General features: G+C 51.9%; 2 long non-coding RNA genes across 4 annotated transcripts; one reads left to right on the top strand and one right to left on the bottom strand.

Moving 5' to 3' along the window:
- Positions 1–3,429: 3,429 nt before the first annotated feature.
- On the bottom strand, positions 3,430–5,960 carry LOC135292755 (uncharacterized). 2 transcript variants are annotated; one of them, XR_010354922.1, is made up of 5 exons: positions 5,888–5,960; positions 5,702–5,800; positions 5,144–5,257; positions 4,350–4,515; positions 3,430–3,820 (listed from the first exon to the last, which is right to left on the bottom strand). It is a non-coding gene; the product is annotated as an uncharacterized LOC135292755 (long non-coding RNA). The 2 variants fall into 2 exon arrangements; XR_010354921.1 differs by having other exon boundaries at positions 5,702–5,954.
- Positions 5,961–22,267: 16,307 nt separating this feature from the next.
- On the top strand, positions 22,268–23,690 carry LOC135292666 (uncharacterized). Of its 2 annotated transcripts, XR_010354887.1 has the most exons (5): positions 22,268–22,369; positions 22,732–22,803; positions 22,891–22,962; positions 23,049–23,147; positions 23,583–23,690. It is a non-coding gene; the product is annotated as an uncharacterized LOC135292666 (long non-coding RNA). The 2 variants fall into 2 exon arrangements; XR_010354886.1 differs by lacking the exon at positions 22,268–22,369 and having other exon boundaries at positions 22,627–22,803.
- The last annotated feature ends 73 nt before the right edge of the window (positions 23,691–23,763 follow it).

Raw genomic sequence — 23,763 nt, 5'->3', positions numbered from 1 at the left:
ATCACAGCCATGCTTGGACTGTGGGGACAATAAATGCGCTGCATGGATCGTGCTAGACTGTGGAGGCTGTAATAAGGTGTTTTGGTTGGAGCAATCGACTGTTCGGCAGAACTGGTGCCCAAGCTGCCGATTCTCCTGGAACTTGCAGAACTCGTGGCAGCGAGCACTAAGGGATTTTACAGGGCTTGATTTGAGAGGATCGTTAGACTTATATGAAGCCCCGGAGCAAATTATTTTGGCATATGTTACTTGGCAACTTAAGACCTTGTGTGAGTGAGTAGAAAAGCAAGTGCGTACTCACATAATAGCTTCGCGCTGTCGAAAGCTTGTGCCCCTCACACAGACATCCACTGTAGGACCGATTAAAAAAGACTGTGGGGTTGAGGAGGCACTAGACGACTGCATCAAGCAACTTAAGTCCTGTTCTCTTCGCTCCAGAGGGACTGCCAAATAGGGCAACCCACATTCTGGAGCAAGCTGAAACAGGTAGTAGTAGCTACACTTTTACCTGGAAGGGCAGCTAATAAGGCCATGAATTTGGCCAAGCAATTAGGCTGCTGGGCCAAAGACGAACTGAACGCCACCTCCCAGGTATTGGACATGCTGTCTCAAGATGTACAAAGTGTAAATCATGCAGTATTGCAGAATAGAGCAGCAATCGATTTCTTATTATTAGCTCAAGGCCATGGTTGTGAAGAATTTGAGAGTATGTGTTCTATGAATTTATCAGATCATTCTGTATCAATATGCTATAGAGATATTGTGTGATAGTATTGTTAATGCTTGTATTACCATGCTTGCTTAATTGCATACAAAGAATGGTGAGTCAGATGATGGAAAGGGCTTGGAAAACAACACTTCTGGCCCAAAAAGAAAACGGGGGAAATGTTGAGAGCTTTGTAACAAGCTGGCTCCGAGCTAAAGCTCACAGTGAGATTAATTTGACCGAGATAGAGAATGAGGGGAGTTGCCATTCCAATTAAACTGTGTGTCCTTGGCCCACGGATGAAGAAATGCACAGACACAGGTGGTGGAGCGGGATAGCCTGGGAAAGTGGTGATAGTTATACCAAAAAAAGCACGTAGTTAGCTGATAGCTAGTTAGCCAATGGTGAGCTGGGATTTTGCACTATGCATGAGCTAATTAAAAGGTGTATAATAAATGGTGATTCGGGAATAAAGACGAGACTTGTCGATCATCATATTGTGAGCGAGTCTTCCTTCTCCATCAGGCACGCGTTGTTTCCTGTGGTGGTCACACTGGGGTCTTTGGTGGTCTCTGAGGCTGAAGGCTGTGGTCTTGCTCATGACTGAACTTTTGAACTTTTCTCCTTTGTGTGTGCACTGTGGTCCCTTGGTGCTTATCTGAGTACGTCTGTTGGTTTGGATCAGCTTGGAGACAGAGGAGCTCCTTAGTCTAGGCTTCCTGCATTCCCTGGTCTTCTCCTGGTGTTATGAGTAAAACATTCATCTGTAGCTATGATATTTTATTAAAAATCCTTTCCTAGGATTTTTCCCCTCCTGAGGAGCTGAGGGCCTCAGGAAAGAAATGTAAACAATAACTAGCTGCTGCTGTGGAATGCAACAGGTGCATCTTCCATTGGTCCATGTGGATTGTTTTCACTTGATGACCAATCATAGCCAACTGTGTTGAGCCTGTGAGCAGTCACAAGATTTTTGTTATGCATTCCATTCTATTCTTCTTCTTTGTAGCCTTCTGGTCATTTTTTCCTCTCTGTTCTTTTAGTATAGTTTTAATGTACTATCTTAATAGAATATAAAATAAATCAGCCTTCTGAAATGGAGTCAAGCCTCGTGTCTCCACACCTGGGGTGTTCGCCCCAACAGATTATCCATTTTTTTAAGGCTACAAAGTTAAACAGGTTGGGCCAGTTGTTGCGAGTTGAAATGTTGACTATTTGTTGTTGCTAGCTTCATGTTGCAATCACCTCTTGTTAATAGTTTTTCTTCAATTACCTGTTAATGGTTAGAAATCAAGCGCAATTGTCCCCCTGCTGCTTCCCCAGAGCCTGCAGGTAGCAGGGTAGAGGGGGTGACGTCAGAGCTAGTATGCAGATGAGAATGCATTTCACCAAAGTTTGCAATTTTACAGGAAAAGAAACCCTAAAAAAACAAGTCAACATGGAATTAAGAAACCTAAGTAATGTCTAAATGTGAGGAACTTAATCCAGTATCTGCTAAGATCCTTTTTACTCCTCACCCTAACCTGAAAGGATGTCAGCTAGAAAGAGGACCTGGAATGTTAGACCAAAAAAGCAGAATTCCCACTACTCCCTCGAGGACGGAAGCCCCAGCTCTGCCTGCATACTAGCGGACACAGCTGCATCATCCTCCTCCTTCGTGCCACTCCTGGGAGCAGCGGGGATGCAGGCGACCTGTCGTTTCTCCCCAGCCTGAGCTGAATATTTTAATAAAGGCATTATAAAGGAGAAAGATCTCCTGCCCTATTTATTACACTGGTATTGTCCTTCATAGCAAGAAGCTTCAGATATCTGCATTTTCCTATGCCCTTTGTACCATGGCAGACGTTTCTTAAGTAAAAGGTTAAAATTCAACACATAATTCTACAATTTAAAATTTAAATGCTTAGTCCATATATTGCTAACTTAATTGAACCCCCCAAAACCTCCATTTCAACAGCAACCCCTGCCTGGCTTCTGCCTGCCCACACCGTGGGCATCCACGGCTCCTCCTGGGCATGGAGCTCAGTCAGTGCTGGTGCTGGGTGGGCTTTGCTGCTGCTGCCACCTGGACACTGGGGTGACCGCTTGTCCTAGGCTGCAGTGTAAAGATGTATTCTAATCCCATCCTCAAGAGCTGCTGAAACCAGGAGGGGCATTGTTTCTTCCTTATCTCCTGTTAATGGGCCCATCAATGTCTTGCCACATGAGTCAGAGATAACTCCCTCCCAGAGCCATTTCTGTTTCATGGCTAATCAAGGACCCACAGCATGAGGCAGAATGATATCAGCCAACTGTGAGATGCTCTGCCCATGGGGGAGGAGCTAAGCATCCCCAGCTGGATATAATCTGGGTTTTGGGACACAACAAGCAGTCTTTCCACTGGATTCCCAGAGGAACATCTGCCCTTACCCACTGCTTTTCCAGAGGATGAGAGCTACCAGATTGTTTCTACAGGATCACCACTTCCAAAAGTCCATTTCATCTGGACTGCTACCACCACCCTAACTAGCAGGGTGTCAGCAGGCTGTATTCTGAGCCTGTCAGTGGTTTTTCTTTTGTATTATTGCATGTATTTTGTTTTTTTTTTCCCTTTTCCTAAAAAATTCTATTTCTGACTTGGAGCCTCTCACTGGTTTTGCTTTCAAACTAGGACACAAATCCATCTCTTTATTTCAACACAGGAATGGGCCATTGCCTACCCTGCAAGTGGGAGTTGGAGGGGGGGGGAGGGTGGGGGGGGTGGGGTGTCACCTTCAGTGTTGCCTAGAGGGAAAGGCCAGGGGGCTCAGGGGCAGAGGAAGGGATGTGTTGGTCTCAGGAGGTGCTGGAAGGTGCTGGGCAGGTCCTGGGGTCCCTAGAGGAACTCGGGTTGGCTGGGATGGGACAGACGGAGAGAAAAAAAGGAATGAAGGCAGCTTGGGGAGGCCCATGGGGAGAGCAGGTGGCAGTGGGATCTATGGGGCAATAAGAGGCTTCCTTGTCGACGGTGGTTCTGGGGTCCTCTTCACAGAAGACTTGAGAGGGCTGTCCAGGCCGTTACTGCTGCTGGAGGAGCTGCTCACGCTGTCTGGCTGTGAGGTGCAGCCACCGTCTTCCAACTCGTGTCCCGAGGTGCTCCTGTGCAGAGAGGAGGTGGCTGAGGCCCCAGCTGCCAGTGGCACACAGGGACCCTCGTGCACAGCAGGGCCCAGAGCTGGCAAGGCTCCCCAGCACGGCTGGAGCTGCTGGCACAGCTGGGCCCAACTGGACAGCTGCCCCTCAAGGCCCCGGCCAGCAGGGCACGGCTCTGGGCAGGGTCCCTGGCCAGGAGCGGGCCCCAGAGCGCCTCTGCCTTTCAAGGGCAACCTCGGCCCTGCTCTTTCTCCTCCCCACCTCCCTCTGCCTCTGCCCCGTGCCCCTGGGGCTGCTCTTGGCCAGGCAGCCTCAGTGGGAGCCAGCTCTGGCTGAAGCCCCAGCGGGGCCCCCAGGACAAGGCCCAGCAATTGAGAGGCCAATGGAAGCACTGGGCAGCAGCAGAAACCTCAGCAGAGTTCTTTGGACAATCATGGACTGGCCACAACCCCACTGCAGCCTCAATGGGAATGTTCCCTAACCACGTTAGACTTTCAAAAGAAGCTGTTGGAGGGGGAGAGCACAAAACACTCACTGTTTTCTGTTCCAGGAATACCCGATTCCAAAGCAGCACAACATGAAGACAAGCTCCAAACAAAGCACGCCTGCCAGTAACCCTAGCCAGCAGCTGGTTCCCTGACAGAAACCCCTTCCGAGGCCATCCTGGGCATTGGGAACAGGTCTTGTGGTGCCGGCTGCATCTGTGGGAGCGATGGGGAGCGTGAGCCTGTGCTGTGCTGCACTGCTGAGCTGGCAGCACGGTGGATACGGGCAGGATGTTCTCTGTTTCCCCCAGAGCTGGGGCCTGCAGGCACCTTGCCGGCCCTTGGCACAGGCTGTGCCAGCCAACAAAGCCCAGCAGGCCGGGAGGAGAGCCCGGGGGCAGCGCAGCTGCTTGGGCAGTGGCTGCTGCCAGGGACACGGGCCAAAGCCATCCCTGAGCAGCCACTGCCAGCCCTGGCCCTCCCTGCCCCGTGACAGCTCCCCCAGCCCCAGGGGACAGGCTCAGGCCCTGTCAGGACCCAGCGCAGTCCCTGCTCAGTCGGGAGCCAGGGCTGGCTCTGGCCCTGGGCTGGCGGCAGGGCTCCCGCTCGGGGCTGCTCCTGTGCCTTGGGCCTCTGGGCACTCAGGGCCAGCTCCGCAGCAGCTGCAGCGCCAGGGACGTTGCTGCACCAGTCCCGTTTCCCCGGGGCTCTGAACCAGCTCCAGAGGCCTGGAAGCCGAGGCGCCTCCAGCTTTGGCTGCTGCCGGGCTGGGCAAGGGCAGGCCCTGGGGGAAGAGCTGCTGCCACACAGCCCCGGCCAGGGCTGAGCCCGGCACAGCAATTACCTGCTGTGCCTGTGCCCGTGTCTGCCATCGCCTTCCTTCCTGCAGCTAGGGCTGCCAATGAGCCACTGCTTCTCCCAGAGTGTTCCTCCTCCTGAACAGCCTTTAGCTCCATCACTTGAAAAAGGAAAAATGGGACAACCGGATTAAATGGAAATATTCCCCACTGGGGAGCTGGCACCTTCAGGAGGCAATGCTTGTCTAAGTCACAGGTAAAGATCAGGAAAAAGCCCAGGTAATTGGGGCTGGGCCAGTGCACTCCCTTGTGCAAACAGCTGCACCTCCTGATCTTCTCAGAGACTGGGAAATGGCAGGGGATCTCAGGCCCACGGTACAGTTGGGGCACCCTATCAGCTGATGCCAAATTCCATCCTGCAGAGGCTGGGGAGGAATTGCAGCCAGGCCAGGCTGGGAAACAGCCCTGCAGGGCGTGAAAGCAGCAGCGGGGCAGCGAGGCTGCCATGGATCCCTTCCTGCTGTGCCGGGCACGGCGTGTCCTGATGTGCAGCCAAAGCTCCCGGCTGCTGAGTCCCAGGGGAAGCATGAGGGAAACGCACCCACCTTATCCTCCAGGTGCTTCCTTCTGTGTTTGTCTCAGGAATTCATCTGAGTCATGAGACTTTTTGGCGGCAAAAACTTGGGTCTTTCCTTTTGGAGGACCTTAAGAGAAAGTAGTTCCATTTCCCAGGAATGGATCCCACAAAAGCAGGGCTCAGCCTGTGAGGTCAGAAGCGACACACTACTCACCCCTGCCATGGGAGCTGGGTTGGGGCCAAGCATCCAGCCCTGGAGCTGGAGAAGTCCTCCCTGCAGACACACCTGTAACTCAACAGCCACAGAAGCTTCTGCCATCTCTGCTGATCTGCACGGGCACCACTGAGCCACAGGCGTGGTGGGGGAATCACACAGGGTGAGGGCACACACGTGCATGGTTCTGTGCTGGCACCTGCAGCGATGCCCCCCTGGCCCAGCTTTGGGCTCTGAGCTGGCAGCTCTCCCAGGGGAAAGGCCTTGACCTACCCTCAGCATCTCCCAGAGCCTCCATCCTGGATGTGGGGCCTTCACCGGCAGGTTCAGCTGCAAAGAAAGGCAGGACAGAAGAGCTCCTGTGGCACTGCAGGAGATCCTCAGGTTGCCCACAAGGGTCAGCCCCGGGGCACAGCCCTGGGCCCGGCCCCTTCCCTCTCTGCTCTTCTCTTTGACTGCACAGAGCACACGGAAGGACACACCGGCACAGCACACGGGAGGAGGACTGAAAGATCAATGCTCCTTCCTCCCACTGACAGTGATCCTGTGGGATCCCTCAGGGATCCAGAAGGGAGCAGGGAAAGATTCTCAGAATCCTTCAGCCCTTACATAATGTTAAGGGAAATGGTTTATAAATGAGCTTTTGTTGCATTGATCCTGATTATTCACTCAGGAAAGGCAGAATGAAAACTTGCCTCCAGCATCCCCCAGGAACTTCAAACCATCCTTCATCAGGACTTCCTGAAAACCCATGTCACGATTCCAGTCTAAAAGGGAGCAGAGATCACAACCATATCTGTGGCATGCTGGGAACCCCTAATGCTACAGGGAAAAGGGCACTGCAAGGGGGTCGGGTAAGGCCATGGGAGCCAGATGTGAATGGACATGGCCAAAGCTGCACAGGGGCCTGGGGAGCTCTGGGCTGGCTCCTGGTCACTCTCCACACTCTTTCCCTGCCCTCAGCAATATCCCTGGGAGGGGCGGCTGGAGCACCACAGGGCCCCGGGGCTCTCTCCCTCAAACTCACAGAAAATCCTCCCTAAAGCCCTGGGGAAAACTGCAGCAGGCAGTGCCACAGCTATTCCTCCCTCCTACACTCCCTCCTGCCCTCCTTCTGCTGGGACAGCTCCCAGATCCCAAGGGCAAACAGCCAGGCCCTCTCAGGACACACTGGAGCCTTGCTCTCCCCCTCTGTCCTTTCCCCACTGTGGGCACCCCATGCAGTCACTGCCAGGTTTCAGGACGTGTCTCCCATGGAGGGACCTCAGCAGGACTGCTCAGTACCCGAGTGCCCTGAGCCTGCTCGGGATAATTCCCCTGGGCTGTGCCGCTCTAGTCCAGGCTGTGCCCGCACTGCCAAGCAGCAGAGAGGGCAGCTCAAGCCTCAGCTGGGCTCAGGCCCAGAAGCAAAGCAATTACCTCCTGTGTCTGTGCCTGGCATGGCCTCCCTTCCTGCAGCAGAGGTTGCCACGAAGCCCCTGCTTCCTCCGGGAAATGCTTCTTTCTCCACAGGCTCTCCTTTCATTTCTGGAGAATGGAAAAGAGACAGCTGGATCAGATGGAAACATTCCTCACTGGGAATGGGGAAGGTGAAGCATCACTTGTGAAAGGAATGGAAAAGGATCAGAAAACAACCAGGATTTTGGGACAACCCAAGGCTGCTTCCTTCCTCAAACAGCCCCGACATCTGATCTGCCTGGACATCAGGAAATTGCAGGGGATCTGAGGGTGGGCATGGACTGTGGTGCAATTGGGGTTGCCTGTCAGCTGATGCCAAATGCCTTCCTGCAGAGGCTGGGCAGAAGCTGCAGCCAGGCCAGGCTGGGAAACCGCCCTGCAGGGCGTGAAAGCAGCAGTGGGGCAGCGAGGCTGCCATGGATCCCTTCCTGCTGTGCCGGGCACGGTGTGTCCAGATGTGCAGCCAAAGCGCCTGGCTGCTGAGTCCCAGGGGAACCATGAGGGAAATGCACCCACCTTGTCTTCTCTGCAGACGTTCCTTCAGCATTTGCCACAGGATTTCTAATGGGTCCTGGAATTTCTTGCCTGCCATGTCTTTGGTCTCTCCTGTCGGAGGACCTTAAGAGAAAGTAGTTCCATTTCCCAGGAATGGACCCCACAAAAGCAGGGCTCAGCCTGTGGGGTCAGCAGGGACACACTACTCACTCCTGTGATGGGAGCTGGGCTTTTGTGCAGCATCCAAGGTAGGAGTTGGTGAAGTCGTCCCTGCAGACACATCTGGAACACAACAGCCAGAGAAGCTTCTGTCACCTGGTCCTGACCAGTCAGTCAAACATTACGCCTTGGTGGGACAGTGAGAACATACCTGCACAATGCTCAGAGGGCTTCACAACTTCATAGCGCCAGGCTAATGGAGAATCCTTCCCAGCATCCCAGTCTGGAAGCAAACCCAGATGAGAACTGTTTCCATTGTGTGCCAGGGCTGGCTCTGGCCCTGGGCTGGCAGCAGGGCTCCCGCTCGGGGCTGCTCCTGTGCCTTGGGCCTCTGGGCACTCAGGGCCAGCTCCGCAGCAGCTGCAGTGCGAGGGACGTTGCTGCACCAGTCCCGTTTCCCCGGGGCTCTGAACGAGTTCCAGAGGCCTGGAAGCCGAGGCACCTCCAGCTGTGGCTGCTGCCGGGCTGGGCAAGGGCAGGCCCTGGGGGAAGAGCTGCTGCCACACAGCCCCGGCCAGGGCTGAGCCCGGCACAGCAATTACCTGCTGTGCCTGTGCCCGTGTCTGGCATTGCCTTCCTTCCTGCAGCTAGGGCTGCCAATGAGCCACTGCTTCTCCCAGAGTGTTCCTCCTCCTGAACAGCCTTTAGCTCCATCACTTGAAAAAGGAAAAATGGGACAACCGGATTAAATGGAAATATTCCCCACTGGGGAGGTGGCACCTTCAGGAGGCAATGCTTGTCTAAGTCACAGGTAAAGATCAGGAAAAAGCCCAGGTAATTGGGGCTGGGCCAGTGCACTCCCTTGTGCAAACAGCTGCACCTCCTGATCTTCTCAGAGACTGGGAAATGGCAGGGGATCTCAGGCCCACGGTACAGTTGGGGCACCCTATCAGCTGATGCCAAATTCCATCCTGCAGAGGCTGGGGAGGAATTGCAGCCAGGCCAGGCTGGGAAACAGCCCTGCAGGGCGTGAAAGCAGCAGCGGGGCAGCGAGGCTGCCATGGATCCCTTCCTGCTGTGCCGGGCACGGCGTGTCCAGATGTGCAGCCAAAGCTCCCGGCTGCTGAGTCCCAGGGGAAGCATGAGGGAAACGCACCCACCTTATCCTCCAGGTGCTTCCTTCTGTGTTTGTCTCAGGAATTCATCTGAGTCATGAGACTTTTTGGCGGCAAAAACTTGGGTCTTTCCTTTTGGAGGACCTTAAGAGAAAGTAGTTCCATTTCCCAGGAATGGATCCCACAAAAGCAGGGCTCAGCCTGTGAGGTCAGAAGCGACACACTACTCACCCCTGCCATGGGAGCTGGGTTGGGGCCAAGCATCCAGCCCTGGAGCTGGAGAAGTCCTCCCTGCAGACACACCTGTAACTCAACAGCCACAGAAGCTTCTGCCATCTCTGCTGATCTGCACGGGCACCACTGAGCCACAGGCGTGGTGGGGGAATCACACAGGGCGAGGGCACACACGTGCATGGTTCTGTGCTGGCACCTGCAGCGATGCCCCCCTGGCCCAGCTTTGGGCTCTGAGCTGGCAGCTCTCCCAGGGGAAAGGCCTTGACCTACCCTCAGCATCTCCCAGAGCCTCCATCCTGGATGTGGGGCCTTCACCGGCAGGTTCAGCTGCAAAGAAAGGCAGGACAGAAGAGCTCCTGTGGCACTGCAGGAGATCCTCAGGTTGCCCACAAGGGTCAGCCCCGGGGCACAGCCCTGGGCCCGGCCCCTTCCCTCTCTGCTCTTCTCTTTGACTGCACAGAGCACACGGAAGGACACACCGGCACAGCACACGGGAGGAGGACTGAAAGATCAATGCTCCTTCCTCCCACTGACAGTGATCCTGTGGGATCCCTCAGGGATCCAGAAGGGAGCAGGGAAAGATTCTCAGAATCCTTCAGCCCTTACATAATGTTAAGGGAAATGGTTTATAAATGAGCTTTTGTTGCATTGATCCTGATTATTCACTCAGGAAAGGCAGAATGAAAACTTGCCTCCAGCATCCCCCAGGAACTTCAAACCATCCTTCATCAGGACTTCCTGAAAACCCATGTCACGATTCCAGTCTAAAAGGGAGCAGAGATCACAACCATATCTGTGGCATGCTGGGAACCCCTAATGCTACAGGGAAAAGGGCACTGCAAGGGGGTCGGGTAAGGCCATGGGAGCCAGATGTGAATGGACATGGCCAAAGCTGCACAGGGGCCTGGGGAGCTCTGGGCTGGCTCCTGGTCACTCTCCACACTCTTTCCCTGCCCTCAGCAACATCCCTGGGAGGGGCGGCTGGAGCACCACAGGGCCCCGGGGCTCTCTCCCTCAAACTCACAGAAAATCCTCCCTAAAGCCCTGGGGAAAACTGCAGCAGGCAGTGCCACAGCTATTCCTCCCTCCTACACTCCCTCCTGCCCTCCTTCTGCTGGGACAGCTCCCAGATCCCAAGGGCAAACAGCCAGGCCCTCTCAGGACACACTGGAGCCTTGCTCTCCCCCTCTGTCCTTTCCCCACTGTGGGCACCCCATGCAGTCACTGCCAGGTTTCAGGACGTGTCTCCCATGGAGGGACCTCAGCAGGACTGCTCAGTACCCGAGTGCCCTGAGCCTGCTCGGGATAATTCCCCTGGGCTGTGCCGCTCTAGTCCAGGCTGTGCCCGCACTGCCAAGCAGCAGAGAGGGCAGCTCAAGCCTCAGCTGGGCTCAGGCCCAGAAGCAAAGCAATTACCTCCTGTGTCTGTGCCTGGCATGGCCTCCCTTCCTGCAGCAGAGGTTGCCACGAAGCCCCTGCTTCCTCCGGGAAATGCTTCTTTCTCCACAGGCTCTCCTTTCATTTCTGGAGAATGGAAAAGAGACAGCTGGATCAGATGGAAACATTCCTCACTGGGAATGGGGAAGGTGAAGCATCACTTGTGAAAGGAATGGATAAGGATCAGAAAACAACCAGGATTTTGGGACAACCCAAGGCTGCTTCCTTCCTCAAACAGCCCCGACATCTGATCTGCCTGGACATCAGGAAATTGCAGGGGATCTGAGGGTGGGCATGGACTGTGGTGCAATTGGGGTTGCCTGTCAGCTGATGCCAAATGCCTTCCTGCAGAGGCTGGGCAGAAGCTGCAGCCAGGCCAGGCTGGGAAACCGCCCTGCAGGGCGTGAAAGCAGCAGTGGGGCAGCGAGGCTGCCATGGATCCCTTCCTGCTGTGCCGGGCACGGTGTGTCCAGATGTGCAGCCAAAGCGCCTGGCTGCTGAGTCCCAGGGGAACCATGAGGGAAATGCACCCACCTTGTCTTCTCTGCAGACGTTCCTTCAGCATTTGCCACAGGATTTCTAATGGGTCCTGGAATTTCTTGCCTGCCATGTCTTTGGTCTCTCCTGTCGGAGGACCTTAAGAGAAAGTAGTTCCATTTCCCAGGAATGGACCCCACAAAAGCAGGGCTCAGCCTGTGGGGTCAGCAGGGACACACTACTCACTTCTGTGATGGGAGCTGGGCTTTTGTGCAGCATCCAAGGTAGGAGTTGGTGAAGTCGTCCCTGCAGACACATCTGGAACACAACAGCCAGAGAAGCTTCTGTCACCTGGTCCTGACCAGTCAGTCAAACATTACGCCTTGGTGGGACAGTGAGAACATACCTGCACAATGCTCAGAGGGCTTCACAACTTCATAGCGCCAGGCTAATGGAGAATCCTTCCCAGCATCCCAGTCTGGAAGCAAACCCAGATGAGAACTGTTTCCATTGTGTGCCAGGGCTGGCTCTGGCCCTGGGCTGGCAGCAGGGCTCCCGCTCGGGGCTGCTCCTGTGCCTTGGGCCTCTGGGCACTCAGGGCCAGCTCCGCAGCAGCTGCAGTGCGAGGGACGTTGCTGCACCAGTCCCGTTTCCCCGGGGCTCTGAACGAGTTCCAGAGGCCTGGAAGCCGAGGCGCCTCCAGCTGTGGCTGCTGCCGGGCCGGGCAAGGGCAGGCCCTGGGGGAAGAGCTGCTGCCACACAGCCCCGGCCAGGGCTGAGCCCGGCACAGCAATTACCTGCTGTGCCTGTGCCCGTGTCTGCCATCGCCTTCCTGCCTGCAGCAGGGGCTGGCACTGAAGATGGAGTGCTTCCTTCAAGAAATGCCACCTTCCACTGAAGCACTATGTCCATCTCTTGGCAAAGGAAGGGAGACACCTGCATCAGATGGAGCTGTTCCCAATTGGGTGGTGGCACCAGAGGTAATGTTTGTGAAATTGATGGAGCAGGAAAATGGCCAGATTACAGTGGCATGATGTGAGCACTTCCACCTCCAAACAGCCACCCTTTTCCTAATCTGCAGGGCTGGATATAGTGGGGGATCTCAGGGTGTGTTACAGTTTGGGCTGCCTGCCAGCTGATGCCAAATGCCTTCCTGCAGAGGCTGGGCAGAAGCTGCAGCCAGGCCAGGCTGGGAAACAGCCCTGCAGGGCGTGAAAGCAGCAGCGGGGCAGCGAGGCTGCCATGGATCCCTTCCCGCTGTGCCGGGCACGGAGTGTCCAGATGTGCAGCCAAAGCCCCCGGCTGCTGAGTCCCAGGGGAAGCATGAGGGAAATGCACCCACCTTGTCTTGTCTGCAGGAGTTCCTTCAGCTCTTGCCTCATCTCTTTGGGTGACTCCAGGAATATCTTGTCTGTTCTGTCTTGGATCTTCCCTGTTGGAGTACCTTAGAGAAAAATATTTCCATTTCCCGGAATGGATCCCACAAAAGCAAGGCTCAACCTTTGGGGTCAGCAGGGACACACTACTCACCCCTGTGATGGGAGCTGGGCTTGAGTGCAGCATCCCAGGTAGGAGCTGGAGAAGTCCTCCCTGTAGACACATCTGTAACACAACAGCCACAGAAGCTTCTGTCACCTGGTTCCTGCCCACTTGTCTACAATTCTTCCTTGGTGGCACACTGAGAACATACCTGCAGGAGGCTCCAAGGGCTTCAAAACTTTATTCATCCAAGCTGATGGAGAAGCCTTCCCAGACACCTCATCGAGAACGGAGCACAGATGAGAACACTTTCCAGGGTGTGCTGGGATCCCCTTCTGCCACAGGGAACTGGGCACAGCAAGGGGGTCGGCTAAGGCCGTGGGAGCCAGATGTGAATGGACATGGCCAAAGGTGCCCAGGGGCCTGGGGAGCTCTGGGCTGGCTCCTGATCACTCTCCACACTCTTTCCCTGCGCTCAGCAACATCCCTGGGAGGGGTGGCTGGAGCAGCACAGGGCCCTGGGGTTCTCTCCCTCAGACACAGAGGAAATCCTCTCTAAAACCCCGGGGAAAACTGCAGCAGGCAGTGACACAAGTATCCATCCTGCCCTGTGTCCCTCCTGTCCTCCTTCTGCTGGGACAGCTCCCAGATCCCAAGGGCAAACAGCCAGGCCCTCTCAGGACACACTGGAGCCTTGCTCTCCCCCTCTGTCCTTTCCCCACCGTGGGCACCCCATGCAGTCACTGCCAGGTTTCAGGACATGTCTCCCATGGAGGGACCCCAGCAGGACTGCTCAGTACCCAAGTGCCCTGAGCCTGCTCGGGATAATTCCCCTGGGCTGTGCCTGACTTGTCCAGGCTGTGCCCGCACTGCCAAGCAGCAGAGAGGGCAGCTCAAGCCTCAGCCGGGCTCAGGCCCAGAGGCACAGCAATTACCTCCTGGGCCTATGCCTGGCATGGCCTCCCTTCCTGCAGCAGAGGCTGGCATGGAACCACTGCTTCCTCTGGGAAACGCCGCCTTATGCCCAGCCTCTGCATCCACTTCTGCAGAAAGGAAGAGGGACAGCTGGATCAGGTGGGGTAGTTCCCCACTGGGGAGGTGAGGCCTTCAGGAGGGAATGCTTGTCAAAGACATGGCTAAGAATCAGGAAATCCCTATAAACATTTTGGGAAGGCCAGGGCCCTCCCTTCTCCAAACTGGTGCCCTTTCTGTTCTATCCGGCGACTGGAAAATTGCAGGGGATCTCAGGCCCACGGTACAGTTGGGGCACCCTATCAGCTGATGCCAAATTCCATCCTGCAGAGGCTGGGGAGGAATTGCAGCCAGGCCAGGCTGGGAAACAGCCCTGCAGGGCGTGAAAGCAGCAGCGGGGCAGCGAGGCTGCCATGGGTCCCTTCCTGCTGTGCCGGGCACGGCGTGTCCAGATGTGCAGCCAAAGCCCCCAGATGCTGAGACCCAGGGGAAGCATGAGGGAAATGCACCCACCTTCTCCTGCCTGCTGCATTTCCTTCAGCATTTGCCTCATGTTTTCGGATGGCTCATGGGGTTTCTGGTGTCCTGTAGCTTTGTTCTTTCCCCTCGGAGGACCTTAGAGCAACAGAATTCCATTTCCCAGGAACAGATCCCACAAAAGCAGAGCTCAACTTGTGTGATCAGCAGGGACACACTACTCACCTCTGCAATGGTTGCCAGGCTTCTGTGTAGGAATCAGCAAAGGAGCTGGAGAAGTCCTCCCTGCAGACACACCTGTAACTCAACAGCCACAGAAGCTTCTGCCATCTCTGCTGATCTGCACGGGCACCACTGAGCCGCAGCAGCGGTGAGGGGATCGCGCAGGGCGAGGGCACACACGTGCATGGTTCTGTGCTGGCACCTGCAGCAATGTCCCCCTGGCCCAGCTTTGGGCTCTGAGCTGGCAGCTCTCCCAGGGGAAAGGCCTTGACCTACCCTCAGCATCTCCCAGAGCCTCAGTCCTGGACGTGGCTTGGGAAGCTGCACCACCTTCACCAGCAGGTTCAGCTGCAAAGAAAGGCAGGACAGAAGACCTGTAAATCCACCAGCAGAAACACCAGCCAAACCTCACTAAAAAGTCACCACTACTCCTTGAAGTAAAATAGACTGATGCATGTTAATACCTAAGCTTGTAAGCTGTAAAACCCATTGGTATGAGAAGTAAAATATTTTATTTTAAACTGTATTATTCATGAGGTTGTTTTAAGTGAACTGAATATTTAAGGTGTGATATGCAAATTTATTTCAAAAAATAAAATATTTTAGTGCTTTTGTTATAACAGACAAAATTAATAGAAGTAAAAGCTAATGAAACACTGTAAAGAATATATTAGAACAATAATATGATTCGTGAAAAATCGGAAAAAAATTAAGTATATAAGATACAAACCAGATTTAAGTTCCAAGAAACACTAAAAGTAACATTAAATCAGATAGGATATAACAAAAGCCGTTAGATATTTAATAAGGATCAAATTAAAATAAAGGAAAAAAGCCAAGTATAGCTGAAAGAAAGAGAAGTGTACAGACTAATTACAACTTTAGAGCTAAAATGTCAAAGAAATAAAATTATAATAATTAGAAATAAGCAGATGCTATCCTAAATCCTGAAAAACAATTTAAAAGGCTCTTATAAATCTTATGAAGTAAATACTGATAATGAGACGAATGACACCAGTGACTAGATCCCAAGGTGTAAGCTCTGCTAGCAAGAAGATACACATCTTGGCCCTTTGGCTGCAACCCAAAGGGGCTTTGAGAGAGCTAGAGTGTTAAAACTGCAGAGGATTATTGTCACTGTATCAGTCATCCAAGCCCAAAAAGAATGAGCCATATGCACACTCCCAAGTTAGTGTAGTACGCTATAATTTTAACAAATTCAGAAGGTGCACTATGAGTAGTAAAAGACACTGGAATAAAGAAAATGTGAAATAGAGCAAAAAGAATAAAATGGCAAAATTTGTAAGCAATATATTAAAACTTTTTGTTCTGGAAGAGCTAGAGAAGAAATAAATCCTGAGAGTAGAATAAAGCAAATTGCTCAAGAATTAGAAAACAAGAACATGAGACAGTTATAAAGACACATTTTAGCAGGCAACATAAGAAAACATGAAAAACTTATTTTACAAATATTACCAGCCTTAAACGACTATGGAGTCAAAATATATCTAAAGTACAATAAGCACATGCATTGATATAAAAAAATATAATTGACAATCCAAAGAAAAGAAATTAAAGATTTAGAATAATCTACCTTATGAGAAGAGCTGTTAATTTTAGACCCTGACTAGTAGTATGAAAGTGTAGTTGTTAAGTTTTATAAATACTAAACATAAAATTAGAAAATAAGTAAGCTTTGTCAAAGTGTATCCTAAAAGTACAAATTTAATAAATTAATAGAGAAAGGGAGGGATTCTGATAGATTGTATGCACAAATTCATGCTGAGACTACAGTAATCTCGCCTAATGAAAATCCTAGCATAACAAAGGAGGGTTCAGGGCAATCAACATGCACCAAAATCCTAGCCTGAATATTCGTCCCCAAAAATGCTGATTCCAGAAGATTATTTCTCTGACCAAACCTCAGCAATGTGCATTCAATTTGCATAATCTATAAGATAAATGTGTGCCTCCTAGAATGCATATTGCAGGAGATTTTCCTCTAACAAAGTGAATTTTTTACCAGTTTTGGGGAAACTCTCAGCAAGAGCTGCAGCAAGAAAGGAAAAAAAATACATGAATATGCAAAAAGGATAAAAACAACCATAAGAAAGCAGAAAAACTCCTGCCCTCCACACCGCTTGGAGCTTGGAAATGGACAAAAAAGACTTTGAGAGAGCTGTCCCTTCGTGATGCACAGGGGAGAGAAATGCCCCACCTGTCTCACCTGACGCTGTCAGCCTGGTTCAGGGCCAAATCTGATATTTGCTTCTAGATTTTCTACGACTGAATTTTAATTATGGAATAAATTCTCCGTATTAATCAGAAAAAGCTAATTCATTTAAAACATCCGGGACTCCTGGAACCCTCATCAGGGACCCCAAAATATCCCTTTGTGCCTCTTCAGGTCCAGGCCCAGATGATCCCCCAGAAGGAAATGTGCCCTCAGCCCAGGGACGCTCAGCATGGGCTCCCCCATCCCCTCGGGGCCCCGCCGCTGGGCACAGCAGCCCCTGCCTGGCTCCTGCCTGCCCACACCGTGGCCATCCATGGCTGCTCCTGGACATGGAGCTCAGCCAGTGCTGCTGCCGGGTGGGCTTTGCTGCTGCTACCACCAGGACAATCTGGTCACAGCTGCATCTCTCTACTGCAACAGAAGAGCTGATTTGGGAAGTGCTGTGTTGCCCCATTTCTTCAGCCCCACTAGCTGCCCACACCCACAGTGGCACTGGGCCACCCCCAGAAAACTGTCGAATCTGGGCTGTGGCTGCAGGGCACAGCTGCTCTACAGCACAGGTGGACTGCCTTGGGGGTAGGACTGTCCTGAGGGTAGGGACAAGGAACAGGGTGAGGTCTGCTCTATGTTTTCCTAAGGTGATTACTCTACAGACCATCAGGGCCAGGCCAACACTGCATTAAAGGCATACACCAACTTACAAACTTGGCAGGGTCCCAGGGCAGGATACAATCTTTAGCCAATTGGGAGAAACTGAGGGTGGAACACCAGGCAGGGAATACAAGGTTTAAACCAATTGGGGATTACAGGGGAGGGGAAGAACTTAAACAAACCAATGGGGTTCCGAAGGATACAAAATTGATAGGGAAATTTCTAGAGCAAGGGGCAGGCTTGGAGAGGGACTGACATGCAATGGGAGGAGGAACAGTGAACAAAAGGGCAGGTCTTTGGAGAGATGGACAAGTGGGGCAAAACCAACATCACAGGGGGGAAAGGAGCAAGCCCTTGGTAATAAAATATGCTATAACAATAGAAAATAAGGGGAGGGGTATAAAACTGACTGCTAGGACTGAATTACAGTCAAAAATTTTGTTATATTTCTCCAATTACTGTATCATGAAAGAAAACCAAGCAAATTAAATGTTGCAGCAATTTTAATGAAGTAGCTGAAAAGTATATGAAATTGAATCCACTCAAAATATTGACAATATAATTTGGTTATGATAAGGGATAATTTGGTTCTTATAATAGCGCATAAGGAAAAATAACCGTGCGGGGTACACGGGGGGTACGGAGGGCAGGGCTCGACCCCTGTCCCCTCACATACAAATTGCCAAGCCTAAAATTCTTCTTTTTACACTGTACATCATCACCATCTCTTCCCATTTTCAATTTGTCACACTTGTATCTCCACCTTCATTATCACTTTTACCACGCATGCTCCACCGTTTTTTAGGTGGTTGCACTGTTCTTTGGGGTCATCTCTGATGAAGGCCTCTCCTCTTCCTCGATGTCCTTTGATTCACCTTTTGGATTACACATGCGCACCAAGCTGGTATAATGTAAACCAAAGCTAATATCATACAAGCCAATACTATGTTCTAGCATCAAAGCAATAAATCTCCTATAATTAACATTTTCCTGGATGTCCAACCAAACTTTCCTCTCTTCTAACTAAATTCAGTAATACTTATCTCTTGCTTCTTCCTGTTCTGAACATCTGCAGGAGAAGGGGGGGAGCCCCTCCTCTCCCTTTCTTCCTTGGCATTACACCTTCTAACGGTTTTACTGTTTCCAAATATTAATTATTATATCAATATTGATTACTTTACAATTTTATCAGCAGGAATCACACCTATTTATTACAACATGAACTGCAATGGAGAAGCTCTGAGTCAAGGCTCGGATGAGCTCTTCAAATAATTTCCTGGCAGAAACAGATAGCCAAACTTGCCCTTATCCCATGCAAACAGAGGGTTCCAAAAATAGCAACACCTTCCGAGGCCCTTCTGGGCATTGGGAACACGTGTTGTGGTGCCGGCTGCATCTGTGGGAGCAATGGGGAGCGTGAGCCCATGCTGTGCTGCACTGCTGAGCTGGCAGCACGGTGGATACGGGCAGGACGTTCTCTGTTTCCCCCAGAGCTGGGGCCTGCAGGCACCTTGCCGGCCCTTGGCACAGGCTGTGCCAGCCAACAAAGCCCAGCAGGCCGGGAGGAGAGCCCGGGGGCAGCGCAGCTGCTTGGGCAGTGGCTGCTGCCAGGGACAGGGGCCAAAGCCATCCCTGAGCAGCCACTGCCAGCCCTGGCCCTCCCTGCCCCGTCACAGCTCCCCCAGCCCCAGGGGACAGGCTGTCAAAAAGTCCACAGCCAGCAAAGAGATTGTCCCAGGAATTGTGTGCTGCTTTTCCTTCCTGCAGTTGGTCCCAGAAACATCCATCAGACTGCTGTAAATGCCCACACATGGTCTGATCAACCCCTATGCTTTTCCAGTCTGCTCTCTGAAATTCTGCAACAAATCCACCAATAAATTCCAGGTTACCTCTGTTTATTGCACACTACAGTTTCCTTCATTTTTTCCGAATAGCTGGAAGTTTCTATATATAGCAATGCCCTTGAGGATCTCTGATTCTTTTCAGTATTTTTTTTTTCTATTCAGACATATGAAACAGCCTTATTGGTTTTTATTTTGGCAGGTCTGTTTTTTTTCTTAGCATGATGGTTTATGTGATGGGAATGTGCCCTTTTTGTTCACTAAAAACAGGAGAGAGCATAAGGTTGTGATGGGAATGTGACCTTCTTGTTCACTGAAAACAGGAGGAAACATAATGTAAATAAGTAACCGCCAACTAGCATGCGATAACATATGAGACTAAACATTGCTGAGCTAATCAAAATACAAGTTGTTCCCAGTCCCAGGTTCCCAGAGAGGGGGGCGCCGAGGAAAAGTACCAGAGGCCCTATTCGACGACCACCAGGAGGCAGAAAGAGACCCTCTAACAACCGGGCGGACATGCGCGGAGAAGCACCGGAAATGCGACGGGGCTAAGAAAGCGGGAGGGTACAAAAGGGGGAACGGAACAATTTTCGGCGCGGCAGTTGGTGGAGCGAGGACTCCCCTGCCGCCCAGCGCTGCGATTTGCTTTCTCTTTTCTGTATTAATAAATTGGCTATATAATTGACCCGACTGGCCCATTGCGCTCATTTTATAACAGTTTACTTATTACCTATATGTAAACTTGTTATTATTTATGGTTATTCATTCCCCAAGTAATTATTTTCACAATCTGTCATTCACTTCCTAGTTAATGTTCCATACATGAACAACTTGGACTCTCTTTTTATAGGAATATAAAGATCTCAGAAAGCTGAATTTTTTATTTTGATGACACTCTTTCTGCCCACTCCCACCTATAACGGTGATTCCTTTTGAAACATATCTGAGGACATGTGGAGTTTTTGGGAAATGCTTAGCTTAACCTGGGTATTGGATTATTATTTTCAGTGCTATAAACCTACATTGCTTCAAGGTTCACACCACGGTCCTGATTTGTGGCTCACTGCATGGATGACTGTCTGAATTAAAACAATGTTTGTGAGGCAGCTGAAGAGCTTAGACCTCAGAGATTAAAATTCCTAGGAGGAGGAGGAGAAAGAAGAAAGGATAAAATCCAGATTCAAAGGGTTTTTTCTCACTTCTAGTATGCCAGAAGTATGGTAGACTACACCTGTCTTTGGATGTCATTTACTTACAGAACAACTCTTTACAGTGCCAGATTCCAGGAGAAATGTCTCAACACTTTGCCTCCCAATGCATCAGCTTTAATTCTAGTGAGAGGTAGCCTTAATTACAGTCCAATTAGAGCAAATCAACAAAGCAGTCTTGCCATTGTGTGAGTGGCAAGAGGAATTTGCTTGTGAACACATGAATATGTCCCACACAGTAATGAACAAAATTTGCCTTGACTTGGAAGAAAGTAGACAAGGAGCAATGCAGTATTTGGGTTTTATCCAGGGATAAATGTGGCAAGAAGCTGTAACAACTTAACCTGTTTTACAGAACACAAGTACTGATACGGCCAATAATGAACCCACATGAAGGGATCTTCAGGACATTCCTTTATTTCTCTAACCAGGAATGGGCAGCAAAATGCTGGCATTTATCTGAACTGGAAGCCGTGTTGCTCTCCTTTTTCTCCTTGAGCACACTGTTATTTGCAGACTTCACTGCCCAGCCCATCAATCCTCTCGTGGCCAATTGCTAAATGGCACAAGTACCAAAATACAGGTGCCAGCATAATCAGCCCAGCACTAATGCAGCACTGCTTTGATGGTGCACAGGAGCACAGAATGGCTTGGGTTGGAAGGGACATTTAAAGGCCATCTAGTCCCAATGGCCTGCAGTGAGCAGGGACACCTTGAACTAGGTCAGGTTGCTCTGAGCAGGAGTTTGAATGTCTGCAGGGATGGATGTCCAGCTCTCTGGGCAACCTGTGCCAGGTTTTCATAACAAACAGTGTAAAAAATGTGTTTCTTTCATCTAGTCTGAATTTACCATCTTTTAGATTAAAACCATTCCCCCTCGGTTTGGTCACAAAAGACTCTACTAAAAATTCTGTCCCATCTCTTTACAAGCGCTCAGAAGGCCCTGAAAGGCAGCAATCAGGTGTCCCTGGAGTCTTCTCTCTTCCAGGCTGAACACTGTCAGCTCTCCCAGCCTGTCTCCAAAGCAGAAGGGCTCCAGCCCTCAGAGCATTTTGCCCCTCCTCTGGACTAGATCCAACATGTCCATGTCCTTCCTGCCTTGGGGACCCAGAGCAGGATGCAGTACTCTGTCGTGGTAGAGACCGAGACACTACAAAGCAACACACTCCATTTCCAGAAGGCTTCAAACCCTGTTTTTATTCTAGCCTGCATGCTTTTTCTGCATTCTTACAAAGCTCTTATGTTTACACTTTATTCATTGGTCACAAGAGACAAGCAAAATGCTCATTGGAATAGGGAGTTGCAAGTTTCTCTTATTTATCTTTCTTTCTTGGTTTTCATGTCAAAAACATTGGTAGGAAATTCTTTCAGGGGTAAACATGGATCTTGTTATCAAACTTCTTGATGGCTCACAGAAATCACTATAAAACCCCTTCCAGAGTACTCCCAGCAGGGTCTTACCTGAGCAGAGAGGTGGAATCACCTCCTTCAACCTGCTGGGCACTCTCCTTTGGAAGCACATGGCTGGCACATCTCCAGCCTCTCATCTGGCTGCAACATCAAGTCCTTTTCGGCAGGGCTGCTCTGCATCTCTTCATGCCCCAACCAGTGAGATCAGCTGAGCTGGGACTGTGTCACAGCCCTTGGGCAGAGCAGCTGGGCAGGATGAGCTCCCTTCCGAAGAAGGCAGATCCAGCTCCAAAAACAATTCCACCCTGGCCTTGAGGTCACAGAAGGCTCTGAGATCACAGAGGCGCCAGAGCCCCGTGGTTGCACAGCAGCACAGGGAGCCAGCAGTCAGTCCCTGAGCACAACTGTTGCGGCTGCAGCAGCGGTGGCAGCAGCGGTGCTGACATTGGGACAGAGGTGTCGGGACAGCAGTGGCAGCAAGAGCTGCGGGACTGGCAGAGGGCAAGGCACCATGGCCCTTGCTCTGCGCCTCTTCCTCCTGCTCCTCCTGGCCGTGGCCCTGTCTACCAGGGCTGCCCAGGCTGCTCCACTCCAAGCGCGGCGAGCAGGTGAGCCGGCAGCCTGGCTGCCCTTTCCCGGGACAGCGCTCCCTGCTCCCCGGGAAGCGCTGGGGATGGTTTTGCCCAGGGCTTTAGGGAGGGTTTCCTGTGTGGGAGTGAGAGAGCCCCCATGGTCCCTGGGCTCCTCCAGCCACCCATCCAGGGATGTTGCACAGGGCCTGCAAAGAGGGTGGAGAGTGACCAGAGCCAGTCCAGAGCTCCCCAGGCCCCTGTGCAGCTTTGGCCTTGTCCACTGACATCTGGCAGCCAAGGCCTTACCCGACCCCCTTACAGTGCCCAGTTCTCTAAGGGAGAGGGGAATCCCAGCACACCATGGAAATGGGTCTGATCAGATCTGTGCTCCCCTCTAGATGAGCATACTAGGAAGGCTTCTTCAGCAGCTTGGCTTAATGAAGATTTCCAGGCTCTTAACCCTCCAGCAGGTATGTTGTCAATGTTGCTAAAATAATAATCATTGAGAACCTGGCAGGAAGCAGGTGACAGGAGCTTCTGTGGCTGTTGAATTACAGGTGTGTCTGCAGGAAAGACTTTTCAGGCTCCTTTCCTGGTTGCTGCACACAAGCCCCGCTCCCATGGCAGGGGTGAGTAGTGTGTGCCTGCTGACCCCACAGGCTGAGCCCTGGTTCTGTGGGATCCATTCACCTGAAATGCAAATGCTTTTCTTAAGGTCCTCCGAGAGGGAGGAACAAACCTAGAGGAGACAGCAAGTCCCTGGAGGCATCCAAACAGATGGACAGGATCTGGAGTGACCTGGAGAGACAACGTGGTGGGTGCATTTCCCTCATGCTTCCCCTGGGACTCAGCAGCCGGGGGCTTTGGCTGCACATCTGGACACGCCGTGCCCGGCACAGCGGGAAGGGATCCATGGCAGCCTCGCTGCCCCATGCTGCTGCTGCTGCTTTGACGCGCTGCAGGGCTGTTTCCCAGTCTGGCCTGGCTGCAGCTTCTGCCCAGCCTCTGCAGGAAGGCATTTGGCATCAGCTGCCAGGGAGCCCAAACTGCACCATGGCCCACCCTGAGATCCCCTGCACTTTCCCAGTCTGTGAGCGCATCTGGAGGGGCAGCTCTTTGGAGGAGGCAGGGCCCTGGTCTTTCTCCTTAATCTTATCCATTACTTAGACAAGCATTGCCTCCTGAGGATGCCACATTCCCATTGGGAAACAACCCCACCTAATTCACCTGTCCTTTTTCCTTTCTGCAGACATGGAAGGAGAGCCTGTGCTGAAGGCTGAGTTTCCCAGAGGAAGCAGTGGCTCCATGGTAGCCTCTGCTGCAGGAAGGGAGGCCATGCCAGGCACAGGCACAGGAGGTAATTGCTGTGCCTCTGCGCCTGAGCCCTGCTGAGGCTTCAGCTGCCCTCTCTGCTGCTTGGCAGTGCAGGC

The sequence above is a fragment of the Passer domesticus genome, unplaced genomic scaffold (genome assembly GCF_036417665.1).
Source record: "Passer domesticus isolate bPasDom1 unplaced genomic scaffold, bPasDom1.hap1 HAP1_SCAFFOLD_44, whole genome shotgun sequence".
Lineage (NCBI taxonomy): Eukaryota > Metazoa > Chordata > Aves > Passeriformes > Passeridae > Passer > Passer domesticus.
This window is presented reverse-complemented; position numbering and strand designations above follow the sequence as displayed.